Below are 19,888 nucleotides of genomic sequence, written 5' to 3' on the forward strand. Positions count from 1 at the left end.
CCCAACAGCCTGAGCTCTGGAACATTTAATTAAAGAATACATTTCTGACTGGAAATGTCTGTTTATTGTTTATCACTTGTTAGGATCCCTGTTAGCTGTCACTGAGGCAGCAGCTACTCTTCCTGGGGTCCAAATGAAAATGCACATCTGCAGTCAAACAGGTTCAGGTAGATGCAGAGTCCTACATTAAAACAAACCACTTTATCATCAACCTCAACTGCAGTATACACATTACACTTCCATTACCAGATCCTCTGTATATACATGTACTTCAGAGTGGTTCTGTGGCTTAGCTGGTCAAAGTGTCTGTCTCGTAAACAGGAGATCCTGTGTTCAAATCCCAGCAGTGCCTCATTCATAATGTAAGATGTTGTAGATAGACACTTACACATGGGAAGTGCATGTTCTACCACTCTGCATGGTCTGGCAGCATTCTGAGCTCCTGCAACTCTGATGAAGACTTTTGGATGAGATGAGGACATTGATGATGCTGCTGAATTTAGGTCACCTGCACTTATGTCAACAGTCAGAGCTCCATACACAATAAGAGTACTGAAGAAAAATACTTTAAACATGAGCTCTGTGTCACATTCATGCAGCTTGTGTAGAAACAGTTCATTCCATCAGAATGAACCATCACCTGTTAAGGTAACAGTTTGGTAACAGTTGAGGAGGAAACTATCCAGGCTGGAAAATGAGAAGTCATTTCTACTGTGTGCTGTGCTGAAATAGCTCATTTGGGGGAGCGAACAAAAGTACCCACAACAGCTGCTGAAACCCAGGATTGAAACAAAGGAGAAACTGTTTCATGAAGCCTCCTTTCTGCTCAGGGGTGGATCACTGTTTTGGGTGGAGTGGAGTTACTGTTATATGTAGTCACTAAATCACAAAATCAGAAGACAGAGGTTCCACCGAGACTTGAACTCGGATCACTGGATTCAAAGTCCAGAGTGCTAACCATTACACCATGGAACCACAGGACTGTTAGTTGATCTTTATCAAAGGCGCTGGCTCGAGGTTCCAGCGTCGAGGGATGTCATTGATGGAGCCAAACCGTCTCCACTTCTTATATGGTGAATGTGTGCTTCAGTGTTTTTTTTTTTTCTTTTGCAAGAAAATGTAAAATAAAATAAAACTTAAAAGTGAGCTGAAAGGAAAGGACCTGTTCTGTGTTAAGTGTTACTGATGACTTTTTGTGTGTGTGGGGGTGTTTTGTTTTGAATTTCTGATCTTTGTTGTCCATAAAGAAAGGCATTAACAAAGCCCCACCTGTCATGTCTCTATTCCCCACCAGTGGGGTGGAGCCCACACTTTAAGAACGGCGGCCCGATAAGCATCCAACAGCATCACTGAGTCAGGAGCAGCACAGTGACAACTGTACACATTACTGGAGAAAGTGATAAATGACATTCAGCCAGTGCGTTAGAATAGCAGAGGAGGGTTTCCATCCATCAACCTCTGTATTATGGGCCCAAAACACTTCCACTGCTCCACTCTGTTCATAGCAGGCTGTGCTGCAGTCTCTTCTGGATCTGTGGGTTCAAATCCTCTGTGCTGTGCTGTGACCCAGCTTCTTTGTCTGAGGGCCCTCTTAGGAAAGATCCTGACTGATGAATTTGTTTTGCTTTAAGTCACATCTGTCCTCATTCAACTGATTCATCAATTAAATGTTGGTAGAAACTGTTGGTTTGTTTGGCACCTTGACATTTCCTGATTAGCTTTTTATCTCTCATTAATTAAAAAAGACAGTCTTCTAAAGGACACACCACAGGTACTAAAATCCAGGATTGAACCAGAGACTCTACCAACTGAGCTGTTTCTGCACAGCACACAGTGGAAATGACTTCTCATTGTTGCTTCCATGGCCTGGAAGTGGAACTAAAGGTGAGAAGCTCCAACTCACCACCTTCAGATTATGAGACTGACACGCTGCCTGCTGCACCAACGAGGCCTGGAACCCAGAGTAAGTAAAAGAGGGAGATGGAGGAGAGCTGTCAGTGATTCAGTATAAACATACATCATCCAGCCCTGACCACTGTTGTATCCAGGCAGAGCTGACTGCTGCTTTTCATGGAGAGCAGCTGAGTTTTACATTCCAGAAAATTGAACCCAGGCCTCCCGCCTGGCAGGGGAGAATTCTACAGATGAACCACCAATGATGACTGACCACCACTACACCATCAAAAGCCTTGAACACTTGTTGACGCTTTGTTTCCTCAGACAAGCTTTTAGAAACATGACAGCTAACCCTAAGCTGATCACAGAGAGTCCCTTGAACGGCTCTTTAATATGAACGATGGGAACCAAGTGACACTTTCAGGCCCCCCTTCTTTTTTTATTAGTGCCTCGGGTCCCTCTGTGCCATCAAATAAAATTTTGGAAAGGATAACAAAAGTAAGACACAAAAGGTGAACTGTGATGGCAGGAATCATGGTGTGAACACAGTCTGGCAGCTCTTCAGGGAAATACACAGAACAGTCTGTCTTTTCTGGACATGTTTGGTGTGTAGCACAACACAACTACACAGCTCAGCTACTTGTTGACTGACAAAAACAACAGCAAGCCATATCTGAGGCTCTAACTCAGATATGCTACAGTTATTCCTTTCTGCATAAATCCTTCTCTTTGGGGTTGTCCTGCTCAGAAATTCAGTAAAAAATGATGATGATTTGCAATTTTAAATAGATTTCTTCAGATCAGCTACAACAACACAACCCTAATCCCTAATCACTGCAGTTAACAGTCCTCTCATCATATGCTAACGGTCCTCATGAATTTGTCTGTTCCTGATGGACTAAATGTGTTCTTCATTACAAACCATTACCAAGACCATTGAAACCGCCCGAACAAAGTAAACAGGCAGCTGTGGGAGTGGTTTCATTCAGGTAGAAGCCTGAAAGGGAGTCCATTGGACACGACTGGGAAGTTAATGCAAAGACTCTTGAGGAGAAGATCCTAAGTGAGGTAAAAATTAAAGCTTAATGTGACTTAGTCAATTCAATTGCTCTCTTTTTCCACTTTCAGTGTTAATTGACAAAAACAACAGTAAGTCTTGGAGCCATGTTTTCTTCAGATCTAACTCGGATCACTCCAATCAGAGACACTGATGAAGTCTTTGTGCATAAGTGCTTCTCTTTGGGGTTGTCCTGGATGGAAATTGGACAAAAAAATGAGGAATGCAATTCCTTCTTTTCTTCAGTCACCAGGACAACAAGTTTTATCATTTTATCAATTAGGGGCAAATAAAGTAGTTTGAAAGTCACAAATGTTACCTTAACTTGAGCACCGACTTGACTGTTGAATTCAGTAAGTGTTACTTGTTGGAGCAGTGCTGACTGACAAAGACAACGACATCTTCTTAGAATGCAACAATGATCATTTCAAATAAAAAGACGGAAGACTTCCTGTTGTACAAGTGCTTCTCTTTGGGGTTGTCCTGGATGGAATTTGGACAAAAATTAATACATTTCGTCAGATCAGCTGAATTAGTCCATTTGTCACCAACGTTTCCCCAACTGAAGCACAGACTTCTGTTCTGAGAGCAGTAAGTGCTATTTGTTGGGGTAATGTTGGTGGTTTCAGAAGTCAATCACAAGTCAGCAAGCAAAAAAAACAAACAAACCCAAAAGTCAGCAAGTTTTATCAATGATATGGAGGGTGGAGGGTTTAGAAAGTAGTTAGAAAGTCACAAATGTTACCTTAAAGGGCATATTGCAGGTTAAGGACCACATTGAATCAATGTTTAAAAAAATAATATAGGAAATGTTTTGATAAAGTGTCTCATACTGATAATATCCGTATATTTGCTGCACACAAACAGGACTTGCAGTCTTTGTCCCTCAGCTGGAAAGTGAAGGAGGTAAAATGTCCACAGCAGAAGTCCTGCGGGGTTTTGTCACCGACAGACTCGCCGCCGCCTGCCGGGAGATCTTAGCGGCCGTGGACAGAATGGTAGCCGGATATGAGGAGGAGGCTTTGGGCTTCAGGCAGGAGATCGACCGGCAGAGGAGCCAGCTGGAGCTGCTGCAGCCCCGAGTCCTGATCCACAAAACGGGTTGGTTGTTTTTATGAGTGAGAAAGGCTGAGGACTGTATTTGGCAGATGTAGAATGAAGCAGCTGGAGGAATAACTGTGTTCATATTGTAGCTAATAAAGAGGATTCATTATTGAATCGTTTCCTCCAGATGTTCAGCAGCTGATGGTGAAAAAAGAGGTTCCTACTGAGTTCACCTCCAGTCCGGATCCGGAGGATTCAGAGAGTCCAGTCCTTAAACAGGAACAGGAGGAGGACCAGGTACCAGGACTGGAGGAGACCAGGAACCCTGTGAGGCCGTTTCAGGTGAAGAGTGAGGATGAAGAGATGAATGAACCGGCCAGGAGCTGTGATCCACAGAGTCCTCTTCAACCAGATCCAGATCCAGAGGAAGAGGCCTCAGACTCCTCTGATACTGAAATCAGTGAAGATGATTATCATGAAACCAGAGTGGCCCAGTCAGATGTGAAAATAGATGAAGATGATGTAAATGTTACACGTGACAACAATGAGAAACCCATCAGCTGCCCTGAGCGTGGGAAAAAAACGTTTTTTCTTAAGACTCATATGAAGACCCACACAGGGGAGAAACATCACCGTTGTGATGTTTGCGGGAAAAGTTTTTTGTGGAAGGGCAATCTTAATTTTCACATGCAAGTTCACGCAGAAGAGAGACCGTTTGGCTGCTCATTTTGTGGCAAAAGATTTAAGCGAAAATATGATCTTAAATCACACATGGTAGTCCACACAGGAGAGAAACCCTTCAGCTGTGATGTTTGTGGGAAAAGATTTAACCGAAAGGGAATCTTTAACATGCACATGAGGGTCCATACAGGAGAGAAACCATTCAGCTGTGATGTTTGTGGGAAAATTTTTGAACTAAAGGCAGGCCTTAAAAAACACATGACGGTCCATACAGAGGAGAAATCTTTCAGCTGTGATGTTTGTGGGAAAACGGTTAATTTCGTGGGAAACCTTAAAAAACACATGGTAGTCCACACAGAAGAGAGACCATTCAGCTGTGATGTTTGTGGGAAAACATTTAAACTAAAGAAAAACATTAAACCACACATGAAGGTCCATACAGAAGAGAAACCCTTCAGCTGTGATGTTTGTGGGAAAACATTTAAAGAAAAGGGAATACTTAAAATACACATGAAGGTCCATACAGAGGAGAAACCCTTCAGCTGTGATGTTTGTGGGAAAACATTTAAACTAAAGAAAAGCATTAAACCACATATGAGGGTCCATACAGAAGAGAAACCCTTCGGCTGTGATGTTTGTGGGAAAAGATTTAAACTAAAGAAACACATTAAACCACATATGAAGGTCCATACAGAAGAGAAACACTTCAGCTGTGATGTTTTTGGGAAAAGATGATGAAAGAAAAGCCTTAAATTACACATGGAGGTCCATACAGAAGGGAAACCGTTTGGTTGTGACAACTGTCAAGAAAAAGACAGGATCTTTGCTGGTTGACCAAACGTAAACTGTAACTTGATTGGTCTTTGTTTTTTTTTTTTGCTTTGCTTTGTTTTGGTTTTTTTTGTCCTCGCTCATTTGTGTTTGGGTCAGTGACATATATACCAGACAAAGTTTTCTTTTTTTATATTTTGGTGTAAAATGAATATTTTCTAAATCATCACTCAATGTGAGACCTATGCCGTCGGTCTTACAACATATTTTCTACGTATTGTGATATTCTTTGCAATAAAATTCTAAAAATATTTGTGACTTTTGCTGATAATATTTTCTATCTATCCTAACCCTTTTCAGATTCTACCATTCATAAAGGTATGTTATTTTCACGTGTAGCAGACTCTGGCTGGCAGAAATGAGATCCACAGGTCACAGTAAGGTCACGGGGATGCTCTTTCAGTTCACTTCAACAGAAAACAGGAACTCCCTCAAAAAAATGAGGGACTTGTTTTTCATTTTTTCTTTATTTGGCTGTATCTTTTATTTTCTCGCCGATGAGACAGGCAGGAAGTCGGGCTTTCAAAATGCAAGAGAATCCAGTTGGTTTTCAAAACAAAACTGCTGGCAGCGAGCGCGACGAATATGATTAGTCAGATCCAGAGAGAGTTCATTTCTATCACTCTGGTTAATGAGCTATTGAACTAAAATGAGCTAAAAATGCACTTGCTCTCCCCGTCGGGGAATCGAGCCCCAGTCTTCCACGTGAGAAGTGGAGATACTGTCCACTATACTAACTAAGAGCAAGAACGAGGAACATTATGTGGTGTGTGACTTTTGTGAAACCGCCATATGAAACCCCATAGACTTCAATACACTCTGACTTCATTTACAACAATAACACAAAGTTACAGTGATCAGTCCAGGGACATTTCTGTGTGTCTTTGTGCGCATGCGCTCATCCATTTGAAGCGAACTTGAGAGAGTGTGACGTATGCATCTGTGTCATGTTGGAGATCAATGAAAGAGAGGAAATGCCTTTGATCTCCAGTGACGTCACACAGTCTCGTTGTGGAGTTATTAGTTGTTGATGTTGTTTTGAAAAATCAGCATCAGTGAAACATTCATTCATACACGAGGACATCACGTATATTGTTGGAATAGAAAATCTTATTTTTTCTGTGTGTGCTCCTGAGAAAGAGGCTCAAATCCAAACCCAGGAGACAGAAGTTGAGTGAGTCAGTGAGGAAGAAGCTGCTCGTTCTCCTTCAACAGTTTGATCTGAGGAAAAGTCACTTCCTCAGATCATATGTACGGTAAAAAATTGCTGAATGTGACTTCTATTCTCTTTGCTCTCTTTTTCCACATTCAGTGTTAATTTACAAAAACAACATTAATTCTTGGAGCCATGTTTTCTTCAGATCTAACTCGGATCACTCCAATCAGAGACACTGATGGATTCTTGTGCATAAGTGCTTCTCTCTCTTTGTGAGATCAGCTAAATTCATGAATCAACATTTCCCGAACTGAAGCACAGACTTGTGCTGTGAGAGCAGTAAGTGCTATTAGTTGGGGTAGTGTTGGTGATTTCAAATCAGCAAGTTTTATCAATGGTCGGGACGTGGGGATGAAGAACATCTGAACGTCACAAATGTTGCCTTAACCTGAGCACTGACTTGTTAATAATCACAAGTTAGTGGTTGGGACTAGAACCTCAGTTCCTTTAACAGTCTTGATGACCTGCAGTATCAGCCCCTGGCTGGGAAATGGCTGATTGTCCAATTAGCCAAGTTGGAATGATTAATTGAATTTCATTTGAATTATGCGCTCATCAGAAGCCTGAGTAGCTCAGTCGGTAGAGCATCAGACTTTTAATCTGAGGGTCCAGGGTTCAAGTCCCTGTTCAGGTGATGCATCTTCTTCCCTTCAGTGGTTCACATTATAGTCACGGCTGTTAGGCACAAACAGGAGGGGATCATCGGCATCGCAGTGAAAAGTAGTTCCAGTTCTGTTGTTGCTTCTGTCGGCAGAACTCAAAGGTATCTGGCATGACTACGTTTGTGTTTTGAGCTTCATTAACAGTGTGCACTCTATGGTGGAGGTCATGACTAAAAAGTGGGAGGAGTCTTTGATCTCTTTGATGTCATTAGAACCTTTGTGACATCACAGAATCAGCATCTCCTTTGATGGTTACTGATGGAACAGGAAAAGGTCAGATCCTGATATAATCTTGTGAATCCACAAGTATGCCTTTCTTTGTTTGTGTACCAACAGCCTGAGCTCTGGTTCTGACTTTGTTTTGATGAACCTCATTATTTACACACAGCACATTCAGGACATTAATGTGACAGTTTATTATATGCTAAAGAAACCTTGTTCAGACTCATGATGGTCAGCCACATATGTTGGGGGTATTTTCAGATCCAAAATACATCCCTGTACATCAGAGTGGTGCTGTGGCTTAGTTGGTCAAAGCGCCTGTCTAGTAAACAGGAGATCCTGGGTTCAGTGTCTCATTGATAAAGGTTGTTGAGTTAAATTCATCTAAGTTTCATTAAAAGGACACAGCACTCTCTCTGACCAGTCACTTAACTGCACAGTCTTCATGTCTCCCAGCAGTTCCTTGTTGCTAAAGTCAGATGTTGTAGAAAAAAAGTACTTCTGGGTTTTCATCAGCTGTAGGTTACAATGATCAATATTATAGATATGACAGACAGAGTTCTCAATGTTTTCCTGTTAATCAGTGCTGCTGAAAATCTCATGTCTCATGATGGGTATCCAGTGTGTATAAATAACAGAGGATGGTTTCGATCCATCGACCTGTGGGTTATGGGCCCAGCACGCTTCCGCTGCACCACTCTGCTCACTATGTTCAGGTTGCAATGTCCTCTGGAGTTTTGTGTAATTTTTAACCACCACATCCACTTTCTGTCAAAGCGGCTGTGGTGGTTAAAAGGTACTGAGATTTCCATGTGTTCCACCACGGAGCTGTGTGAGGTTTGCTGTCTGGTTGTTAGTTGCAGTATCTTGGCAACTGAAGCAAGAGCAATGGTAGTTTTGTGGCTCATGCTGTGCTGAGGAGAAGGGATATTGGTGATTGACTGCTTTTCACTGCTTTTCCAGAAAAGACAAACTGTTCTGTGTATTTCCCTGAAGAGCTGCCTGACTGTGTTCACACCTTGATTACTGCCATCACAGTTCACCTTTTGTGTCTTTCTTTTGTTATCCTTCACAAAATTTTATTTGATGGCACAGAGGCACAAATAGAAAAATGGCGAGGGGGGCTGTGACTTGGTTCCCATCATTCATATTAAAGAGCCGTTCAAGAGACTCTCTGTGATCTCTGTGAACATAAATCTTTACCACGGTCTTCTGATCCAAAGTCAAACACCTTGTCCTTTGGGCCACGTGGGGTCTGAGTGTGGCCCATTTTAATGTCCTGTTGTCAGTTTAGTGTCTGTTCTTGTCATATTTCATTGCTTCAACATTCATCAGGATGAAGGCAGCATCAAGCAGCAGAGGTCAGTGTTGGCCATGACCTGATCAGATCCACCTTCTGTGGAGGAGATCTGAAAAAACTCACTTGTTTCTGTAAAATGGACACAGTTTAGTCTGTTCACCTTCACACAGCTGACCAACCACGAAGGGACTCGAACCCTCAGTCTTCTGATCCGAAGTCAGACGCCTTGTCCATTAGGCCACATGGTCACTGGTCCATGGTAACGTCCCATTGTCAGTCAGTCAGCTCATAACAACAGTGGTCAGGGCTGTATGATGTATGTTTATACTGAAACACTGACAGCTCTCCTCCATCTCACTCTGTTACTTTCTCTGAGTTCCAGCCCTCGTAGGCAGCGTGTCAGTCTCATAATCTGACCAACGATCCATGTTGGTCCATGACGTTAACGTGTGTTAAAATCAGAGAGAATTTACACTCATTCAACTCAAATCCAGGAACATCCCAAACATGACTATTAATCCTGTCTGAGAGTTTCCTCCACTGACAGCAAACATACTGTATATCCATACTGATCACTGTGATGAGCAGTGCAAGGAGCAGCACAGTGACAACTGTACACATGAGTGGAGAAAGTGAAAAATGACATTCTCCATGTTTTCCTGTAGATCACTGCTGCTGAAAAACTGCTGACATTTTCCAGCTAAAGTCATGTCTCATAATGTAAAGGAACATTCATTGTTTGCTCATGTTTATCTTTCTGCATTCTTCCCTTGATGCGTGGGTTCAAATCCCACTTCTGACAGAAGCTGCTTGTCTTTCTTCTCTACTGCTGTAAGGTGTATTTTGTGCTATCCATGTATGAGTCCTTTCTATCTACGTCATCTAACATTAGCAGCAAGGCACTGCTGGGATTTGAACCCACAGAAATGTCCTGTTTACAAGACAGGCACTTTGACCAGCTAAGCCACAGCACCACGTACATGCACTGCAGCTGCAGCTGTTTAAACCTATTTACACCTCTAAACTATTTAAAACTGACTGAATACAGTCCATTGCAGTTAGCTGAGCTGCAGACCGGTCAGGGTGGAAGAAGGCAAGTTGGCAGAAGCAGTGTTCTGCTGGGTAACTTTGGGTCTGAAGAAACTGCTTATCACCCAACGTGGGGCTCGAACCCACAACCCTGAGATTAAGAGTCTCATGCTCTACCGACTGAGCTGGCTGCTAGAACTGCAAAAAAACTTTGAAAAAAATTGACAAAAAATACAGAGTGTTATATGTATTTCAAGTGTGAACAAGACAAGAGCATGATTGTCTTTGGAGCTTCATTAACATTGTGCACTCCAGGGTGGAGGTCATGACAAGAAAAGGGCAGAGTCTTTGATCTCATACATATGTATGTGCATTCTCAGTAATTTGTTTGAGTGACTAAGCAGGAGCAGTTGAGCATTTCATACAGCATTATATTATAAATGCTGGAGATGCTGGGGATTGAACCCGGGGCCGCATACATGCAAAGCATGTGCTCTACCACTGAGCTACATCCCCTGTGTGGCTTCGTACATACTGTGACAGGTGAAGGTTCATTCTGATGGAATGAACTGTTTCTACACAAGCTGCATGAATGTGACACAGAGCTCATGTTTAAAGTATTTTTCTTCAGTACTCTTATTGTGTATGGAGCTCTGACTGTTGACGTAAGTGCAGGTGACGTAAATTCAGCAGGACAGGCAGTATTATCAATGGCCACTGCCTCATCATAGTCCTTGTAGCAGAAGAGTAGCTGCTGCCTCAGTGACAGCTAACAGGGATCCTAACGAGTGATAAACAATAAACAGACATTTCCAATTTTCATCAAAATGTATTCTTTATATACATTTAATGGAGTCTTTGATCTCTTTGATGTCATTCAAAGAGATCAAAGACTCATTCATTCAGGACATTAATGTGACAGTTTATTATATGCTAAAGAAACTTTGGTAAGAGTCATGATGGTCAGCCACGTAACAGCCACGGGGTATTTTCAGATCCAAAATACATCCCTGTACATCAGAGTGGTGCTGTGGCTTAGTTGGTCAAAGCGCCTTGTTCAGGTCAGATGTTGTAGAAACAAACTAGTTTTGGTGATTAACTGCATGGAAAACTTTAGTAAGACTAATGACAGCCGTTAGAAAGTTGCATCCAAATGTTTATTTGATTTAAACAGATTCTTATTTGAGAGAATAATCACTCATCACAGTAATTTACTGTGACAAGCCTCCCTCTGCTTTTCCCTTTTGTAATTTCCACCCCCACATGAAAACATGCAGTGTTTGGTAGGGGGCACCCAGATTTGAACTGGGGACCTCTTGATCTGCAGTCAAATGCTCTACCACTGAGCTACACCCCCCATAAACACACACAGCCCATCACTGCAGATCAGCAGGGCTGACTGAAAACATACTGTAAAGTATGAACCACAGCACTGCTGGGGTTTGAATGTGTAGGGTGCGAGAGGTCAACACTTGTGCTCCTCACAGTTGTGTGTCATTTGTGTGTCTGAAGAGCTGCTGCCTTTGATACATCGCCTGATGATGTAACAATACTCACAGAATGAAATGCTTCCTTTGAAGCTGCTTTGAAGAATTTCCAAAATCACATGTGATTCAGATGTAAACACAAAGGCTGCCCCACTGTCACAATTCAGAGCAGCTGAGAAGCTGATTGCAGTGCAGTCATATTCAAATAATAAACAATGTTCTACGTTGCTCAAAGTGAGATTTACAGTTTACTTCATCCTCACACTACATGCTAATGTTAGCACAGTTGCACTGCCCCCTTCCTCTACATTGGTTTCTGTTTCCTCACCAGAGACTGGCAGCTGGACAAACATGTCAGGATGGTCGGTGGTCTAAGGCGCCAGACTCAAGGTTAACTCCTTGAGAGATGTTTGCTTTCCCACTAAAACTTGAAAACGTATCTAAGTAATACTTATCCAGAGCTTTCAGTTGTCACCCTACCACTCCAAATGTGAAACTGACGTGCAAATATGGAATGATGCAATAACAGCCAAACAAGTAGTTGAGTATGCGATTTTATTTCTATTTAGCATGCAATGTCTCAGTCTCTGCTGTCTGTTCCACAGAAGAACACGACAGCTCAGCGGGACTCCTCTCTCTCTGGGACACTGGATCTGTCTGTCTGTATCCATGTCAGAAACTCTGAAACACTCTGAACTTCTTTAAAACACGGTGGATTTACTGACATGAAAGTGTCCACCGGTCCACCAACCCACCATCAATATATTGTGATGGTGTGAAGAACATGTGAGCAGGAGAGCAGCTGCTTAAGTTTATGATGTGTTCAGGAAACAGTCAAAGCTCCATACACAACAACAGTTCTGCTTCTGTTTACCAAAAGGCTCCAAAGTCCACCCTCCAACAAAAGTGTCCACCGGTCCACCAACCCACCATCGATATATTGTGATGGTGTGAACAACATGTGAGCAGGAGAGCAGCTGCTTAAGTTTATGATGTGTTCAGGAAACAGTCAAAGCTCCATACACAACAACAGTTCTGCTTCTGTTTACCAAAAGGCTCCAAAGTCCACCCTCCAACAAAGAGCTAAAGTCTTGTGGAGAATGTGGGCATTGTTCCCACTACCTCTCACATGCTAAGCGAGCGCTCTACCATTTGAGCTAATTCCCCTGCCATCACCCCCCATGTTCTCTAAACGAACCCAAAGTGGTACCGTGATGCATATACTGATCTTTATTTGCACGTGCACAGTGTGATTATATATATTTTTATTTTGGCAGGTGACCAATTGTCTGCTAGTTTGTCTTTTTAAAGACATGCATGCTAGCATGCCAGTACAGGGGAATTAGCTCAAATGGTAGAGTGCTAGCTTAGCATGTGAGAGGTAGTGGGATCGATGCCCACATTCTCCACAAGACTTTAGCTCTTTGGAGATACAGCAACAAGTGAACTAAACACAGCAGGTCCCTGGGTGGGCTTTGGAGCCTTTTGGTAAACAGAGGCAGGACTATTGTTGTGTATGGAGCTTTGACTGTTTCCTTTAGCTTTCAGCTGATAATTAGCTTCAGATACACTGTTTGGTTCTGAGCTGAGCTGAGCTTACCTGAGCACTGACTTGGCTGTTGAATTCACTAACTGCTACTTGTTGAGGCAGTGCTGACTGACAAAGGCAACAGCAGGTTTGGTGGGAGCCATAACTGCCACCACAAAGTGAAAGTCGCAATTAACTACGCAACCTCAACGTTCACTTGAGTTTTGAATTTAATAGTGTTATTTCTTGGTGCTGTGTTAACTACCAAACACAACAAGTCATGGAATTGATGTCTTCTTAGACGTTAGATGACTTCAATTACAGAATCTATTGAGTCACTCCAATCAGAGACACTGATGAATTCTTTGTCTTTCGTTCTGGTATTTCTATGCATATATATATATATATATATATATATTATAATATAATGTATATTATTATATTATAAATATAATATATGAAATAATGGCAGAGAGAGAGATGACCTGGCAGTGGTGGGATTTGAACCCACGCCAAGAGACTGGAGCCTGAATACAGCACACCTGTGTCACCTGTGAGAAAGCTCACAGTGTCTGTATCGTAGAGGAAGAAAACACAAAGGTCTGTCACAAAGGTTCTAATGACATCAAAGAGATCAAAGGCTCCTCCCACTTTTTCTCATGACATCCACAGTAGAGTGCACTCTGTTAATGAAGCTCCAAAGACAATCATGGTCCTGCCAGATACCTTTGAGTTCTGCAGACAGAAGAAAGAACCAAACTGGGCCAGGAGCCAGATGTTTGTTGGATCAGGCATCCTGAAATTTCTCTCTTTTGTGCAGTCAGGATGTCCAAGCAATCTCAGACTGTCCCTGTTTTACCAGCAGCTCCACAAGTGAATTGGTCTTTTTTTGTTATAGATATAACAGACACAGCTTTAGTTAATAATGAGAATTTAGTGTTTTAAACCTCAAATCCTTGAACACTGTCTGGTTAACATGTTTCGGTGATATTAGACTTCTATGGACCATTTCACCGCACTGGACCATTTTTGCAGAATCAACAACTAATAACTCCACAACGAGACTGTGTGACGTCACTGGAGATCAAAGGCATTTCCTGCCTTTCATTGATGCCCCACACGACACAGATGGATACGTCACACTCTCACGGTCGCTTCAAATGAATGAGTGCATGCAGTTTCTGTAGTGTAGTGACCATCATGACTCTTAACAAAGTTTGTCTCCTGTTAAAAAAGGGCAATCACCACATTTCAATCAGCTCAACAGCAGGGTACAACTCAGACAGACTAAAGCCAGCTGAACACCGACGGGATTCGAACCCACTAATGCAGAGCACAATGGATTAGCAGTCCATCACCTTAACCACTCTGCCACCTCGTGGTCATTTGATACACTGCAGGTGGAAATCTCAGTACTTGTTAACCACCACAGCCGCTTTGACAGAAAGTGAGCAGAGTGGCGCAGCGGAAGCGTGCTGGGCCTATAACACAGAGGTCGATGGATCGAAACCATCCTCTGCTGTTTATACACACTGGATGTCCCATCATGAGACATGAGTTTATCAGCAGTACTGATTAACAGGAAAACACGGAGAATGTTGTCTGTCATATCTATAATACTGAGAGTTGAGCAGCAGAGTGGTGCAGTGGCACTTCTGTTGTTGGCTACAAGACATCCTGCAGTGCTTCGCTCTCAGTGGAGTTCCTGCTCACCACTTCCATTATTACAGCTTTGTTCAGCAAAAGGAAATTTGGTGATTAACTGCTTTTCACGCTCGGAAAACTTTAGTTTTCCGAGCGTGAATGACTAATGACTTGTGCTCCTCACAGTTGTGTGTCACTTGTGTGTCTGAAGAGCTGTTGCCTTTGATACATCACCTGATGATGTCACAATACTCACAGAATGAAACTCCTCCTTTGAAGCTGCTTTGAAGAATTTCCAAAATCACATGTGATTCAGATGTAAACACAAAGGCTGCCCCACTGTCACCATTCAGAACAGCTGAGAAGCTGATTGATACAAATACATGCTAAGCCAGCAGTCTACCCATTAAGATAACTTAGTATGTGCTAACTAATTCAGATGTTCTTCACCCCCACACCCTAAAAACTGATAAAACTTGTCATTGACTTCTGAAATCACCAACACTATCCCAACTAATAGCACTTACTGCTCTCAGAACACAAGTCTGTGCTTCAGTTGGGGAAATGTTGACGAAAAATTCACTCACTCAGCTGATCTGAAGAAATCTATCAAAACTGGTTTTAATACCATCCAGGACAACCGCAAAGAGAAGCGCTTGAACAAAAGGAAGTCGTCTGTGTTTCATAATTGAAATGATCAGTATTGACCGTCATGACACAGACACCTGAAACACCTCCTGTGTGGAGAGTGGAGTGTGTCTTTGGATGAAAGATACACTGTTTGGTTCTGAGCTGATCATTAATAATCAATCAATGAATGTAATGCCATGTTGCAAACATAAATGCCTTAATTTTTGTCTCCTGTGAAATTTCCTTCTGCTAAACACAAAATTACAGTTTCTCTTGTTCACAGACTGCAGGTAAAAGCTGTAGTACAGGAAGTGTCCTGGGTTGAAATCCCAGTCGAGCCCATAATGTCTTGTAGCCAACAGAAGTGCCTCACTCTCATGATTCTTACCAAAGTTTGTCTCCTATGAAAAGGCACTCACCAATTTCCTTCTGCTAAACACAGGACCGTGCAACAACATTAACATTTTCTCTTGTCTACTGCAGCCAGGGCCTCAAAGCCTCGGTCTTCTGATCCAAAGTCAAACACCTTGTCCTTTGGGCCATGTGGGGCCCATTTCAATGCCCTGTTGTCAGTTTAGTGTCTGTTCTTGTCATATTTCATTGCTTCAACATTCATCAGATCCACCTTCTGTGGAGGAGATCTGAAAAACCTCACTGATTTCTGTAAAATGGACAAAGTTTAGTCCATTCACCTTCACAACTGCCCAACCACGAAGGGACTCGAACCCTCAGTCTTCTGATCCGAAGTCAGACGCCTTGTCCGTTAAGCCACGTGGGCATTGGGTCAGTTAGCTCTGCCTGGATACAACAGTGGTCAGGGCTGTATGATGTATGTTTATACTGAAACACTGACAGCTCTCCTCCATCTCACTCTTTTACTTTCTCTGGGTTCCAGCCCTCGTAGGCAGCGTGTCAGTCTCATAATCTGACCAACGATCCATGTTGGTCCATGACGTTAACGTGTGTTAAAATCAGAGAGAATTTACACTCATTCAACTCAAATCCAGGAACATCCCAAACATGACTATTAGTCCTGTCTGAGAGTTTCCTCCACTGACAGCAAACATACTGTATATCCATACTGATCACTGTGATCAGGTTTGAATCATCTCTGTGAGAATCCCACATAAAGCTGTCAGTCCTGCTGGATAGGAAGTAAGCTACAGGAAAGTAGATCCCTCGAGCTGGTTCAAACCTGAACCTTCTACTGCTGGATGTGCTCCTGTGACGTGCGTTAGTCGAAGCGGGGCCTCAGTCAGCACTGCCTCAACAAGTAGCACTTAGTGAATTCAACAGCCAAGTCAGTGCTCAGGTAAGCTGAAGTCTTGTGGAGAATGTGGGCATCGATCCCACTACCTCTCACATGCTAAGCGAGCGCGCTACCATTTGAGCTAATTCCCCTGTACTGGCATGCTAGACCCTTTAAAAAGGCTCCTTTAACAACCTCTGAGTTCACCATCAACAGGTTTCAAAGATATTTAGAAATCATTCACGATGGCCTTAAAGGCAGATATTTAGGATAATTCTAGCTGGAATAGCAGGCTGCAACAGGAAAAGTTCTGCATTTCTCTGTGGCGCAATCAGTCAGCGTGTTCGGCTGTAGCTCAGTGGTAGACGTTCACCAAAACAAAAGGCCACTCAAGGCAGAACCACTGCTCAGTCTCAAGACCAGGCCGTGCTCAGACCACATCTTCAGCAAACATGACGAGGTGACAAACATGTGGGACATGTGTGTGTTACACCAATAGACTGTAAATGCACACTAGTGGTCAATTAGAATAATGAACGTGGGTAGAAGATAATATAATACATAATTAAAAAACAAAACTCTGTCTTCTGCTCTATAAGACATTACTGGGACAAGATTCCATCGCCTTTGAAATGATTCAGTTGCCTTTGAAGTGACTGTGATGTCATTGGCTCCCCATAATTCCATGTAAATACCAGCTGGCAGACAGAGTCACATCACAGTACATGCACAGGAGAATTACAGCGAAACACACTGACAAACACAAACATCATGCCAAAGAGGATGAAGATCCCACAAGTTCACAACAAGTGAACTAAACATAGACATCCTGTCTAGACAAAGTTGTTTTGGTCGACTTTTGACTGGCCCACACTTTTAAAAGACAAAAATAAAAAAATTAAATAAAAAAAAACAGTTCAGTTGTGTCATGGTTCATTGGTAACAACTAACATTTTGTAGATCAGTATCATACCATGGTTGGCTGTGCAACGTTTGGATGCTCCAATCAGTCCGAGAAGGGTTTCCACATGTATGGATTCCCCAAGAACCATGAGGGCTGGAAAAGGTGGTGTGTGTGTGTGTGTGTATACAGATACAAATGCAAATAAGTATATGCACCACAAAGGGCCTCTGATGTAATATAGACATTGTCAATTAAAACGAGGTTGTGATTTAATCATTTTACTCCTGGAGATACTTTCACAGCTAGCAAAGACAAACTAGCAGACAATTGGTCACCTGCCAAAATAAAAATATATATAATCACACTGTGCACGTGCAAATAAAGATCAGTATATGCATCACGGTACCACTTTGGGTTCGTTTAGAGAACATGGGGGGTGATGGCAGGGGAATTAGCTCAAATGGTAGAGCGCTCGCTGAGCATGTGAGAGGGAGTGGGGTCGATGCCCACATTCTCCACAAGACTTTAGCTCTTTGTTGGAGGGTGAACTTTGGAGGCTTTTGGTAAACAGAAGCAGGACTCTTGTTGTGTATGGAGCTTTGACTGTTTCCTGAACACATCATAAACTTAAGCAGCTGCTCTCCTGCTCACATGTTCTTCACACCATCACAATATATCGATGGTGGGTTGGTGGACCGGTGGACACTTTCATATCAGTAAATCCACTGTGTTTTAAAGAAGTTCAGAGTGTTTCAGAGTTTCTGATATGGATACAGACAGACAGATCCAGTGTCCCAGAGAGAGAGGAGTCCCGCTGAGCTTTCATGTTCTTCTGTGGAACAGACAGCAGAGACTGAGACATTGCATGCTAAATAGAAATAAAATCGCATACTCAACTACTTGTTTGGCTGTTATTGCATCATTCCATATTTGCATGTCAGTTTCACATTTGGAGTGGTAGGGTGACAACTGAAAGCTCTGGATAAGTATTACTTAGATACGTTTTCAAGTTTTAGTGGGAAAGCAAACATCTCTCAAGGAGTTAACCTTGAGTCTGGCGCCTTAGACCACCGACCATCCTGACATGTTTGTCCAGCTGCCAGTCTCTGATGAGGAAACAGAAACCAATGTAGAGGAAAGGGGCAGTGCAACTGTGCTAACATTAGCATGTAGTGTGAGGATGAAGTAAACTGTAAATCTCACTTTGAGCAACTTAGAACATTGTTTATTATTTGAATATGACTGCACTGCAATCAGCTTCTCAGCTGCTCTGAATTGTGACAGTGGGGCAGCCTTTGTGTTTACATCTGAATCACATGTGATTTTGGAAATTCTTCAAAGCAGCTTCAAAGGAAGCATTTCATTCTGTGAGTATTGTTACATCATCAGGCGATGTATCAAAGGCAGCAGCTCTTCAGACACACAAATGACACACAACTGTGAGGAGCACAAGTGTTGACCTCTCGCACCCTACACATTCAAACCCCAGCAGTGCTGTGGTTCATACTTTACAGTATGTTTTCAGTCAGACCTGCTGATCTGCAGTGATGGGCTGTGTGTGTTTATGGGGGGTGTAGCTCAGTGGTAGAGCATTTGACTGCAGATCAAGAGGTCCCCAGTTCAAATCTGTGTGCCCCCTGCCAAACACTGCATGTTTTCATGTGGGGGTGGGGTTGAAATTACAAAGGGGAAAAGCAGAGGGAGGCTTGTCACAGTAAATTACTGTGATGAGTGATTATTCTCTCAAATAAGAATCTGTTTAAATCAATGAAACATTTGGATGCAACTTTCTCACGGGCTGTCATTAGTCTAAGTTTTCCATGCAGTTAATCACCAAAACTAGTTTGTTTCTACAACATCTGACCTGAGCAACAAGGCGCTTTGACCAACTAAGCCACAGCACCACTCTGATGTACAGGGATGTATTTTGGATCTGAAAATACCCCGTGGCTGTTACGTGGCTGACCATCATGACTCTTACCAAAGTTTCTTTAGCATATAATAAACTGTCACATTAATGTCCTGAATGAATGAGTCTTTGATCTCTTTGAATGACATCAAAGAGATCAAAGACTCCATTAAATGTATATAAAGAATACATTTTGATGACAATTGGAAATGTCTGTTTATTGTTTATCACTCGTTAGGATCCCTGTTAGCTGTCACTGAGGCAGCAGCTACTCTTCTGCTACAAGGACTATGATGAGGCAGTGGCCATTGATAATGCTGCCTGTCCTGCTGAATTTAGGTCACCTGCACTTATGTCAACAGTCAGAGCTCCATACACAATAAGAGTACTGAAGAAAAATACTTTAAACATGAGCTCTGTGTCACATTCATGCAGCTTGTGTAGAAACAGTTCATTCCATCAGAATGAACCTTCACCTGTCACAGTATGTAAGAAGCCATCCAGGGGATGTAGCTCAGTGGGAGAGCGCATGCTTCGCATGTATGAGGCCCAGGGTTCAATCCCCGGCATCTCCAGCATTTATAATGAATCATATGAAA

General features: G+C 42.5%; 1 protein-coding gene and 9 non-coding genes across 10 annotated transcripts in view; 5 read left to right on the plus strand and 5 right to left on the minus strand.

The window, feature by feature from the left end:
* The window catches only part of LOC115057438 (NLR family CARD domain-containing protein 3-like), a 217,258-nt gene that overhangs the window by 25,238 nt on the left and 172,132 nt on the right, over window positions 1-19,888 (minus strand). The gene's annotated exons all lie outside the window — the stretch shown is intronic.
* Window positions 279-352, plus strand: trnat-cgu (transfer RNA threonine (anticodon CGU)). Its single transcript has one exon. It is a non-coding gene; the product is annotated as a tRNA-Thr (tRNA).
* Window positions 904-975, minus strand: trnaq-uug (transfer RNA glutamine (anticodon UUG)). The gene has a single exon. It is a non-coding gene; the product is annotated as a tRNA-Gln (tRNA).
* On the plus strand, window positions 7,287-7,359 carry trnak-uuu (transfer RNA lysine (anticodon UUU)). The gene has a single exon. It is a non-coding gene; the product is annotated as a tRNA-Lys (tRNA).
* trnar-ucg (transfer RNA arginine (anticodon UCG)) lies at window positions 9,085-9,157 on the minus strand. The gene has a single exon. It is a non-coding gene; the product is annotated as a tRNA-Arg (tRNA).
* Window positions 10,383-10,454, minus strand: trnaa-ugc (transfer RNA alanine (anticodon UGC)). Its single transcript has one exon. It is a non-coding gene; the product is annotated as a tRNA-Ala (tRNA).
* Window positions 11,224-11,295, minus strand: trnac-gca (transfer RNA cysteine (anticodon GCA)). Its single transcript has one exon. It is a non-coding gene; the product is annotated as a tRNA-Cys (tRNA).
* trnai-uau (transfer RNA isoleucine (anticodon UAU)) lies at window positions 14,404-14,475 on the plus strand. The gene has a single exon. It is a non-coding gene; the product is annotated as a tRNA-Ile (tRNA).
* Window positions 18,948-19,019, plus strand: trnac-gca (transfer RNA cysteine (anticodon GCA)). The gene has a single exon. It is a non-coding gene; the product is annotated as a tRNA-Cys (tRNA).
* On the plus strand, window positions 19,793-19,864 carry trnaa-cgc (transfer RNA alanine (anticodon CGC)). The gene has a single exon. It is a non-coding gene; the product is annotated as a tRNA-Ala (tRNA).

This window comes from Echeneis naucrates, chromosome 2 (assembly GCF_900963305.1).
Source record: "Echeneis naucrates chromosome 2, fEcheNa1.1, whole genome shotgun sequence".
In the NCBI taxonomy this organism is placed as follows: domain Eukaryota; kingdom Metazoa; phylum Chordata; class Actinopteri; order Carangiformes; family Echeneidae; genus Echeneis; species Echeneis naucrates.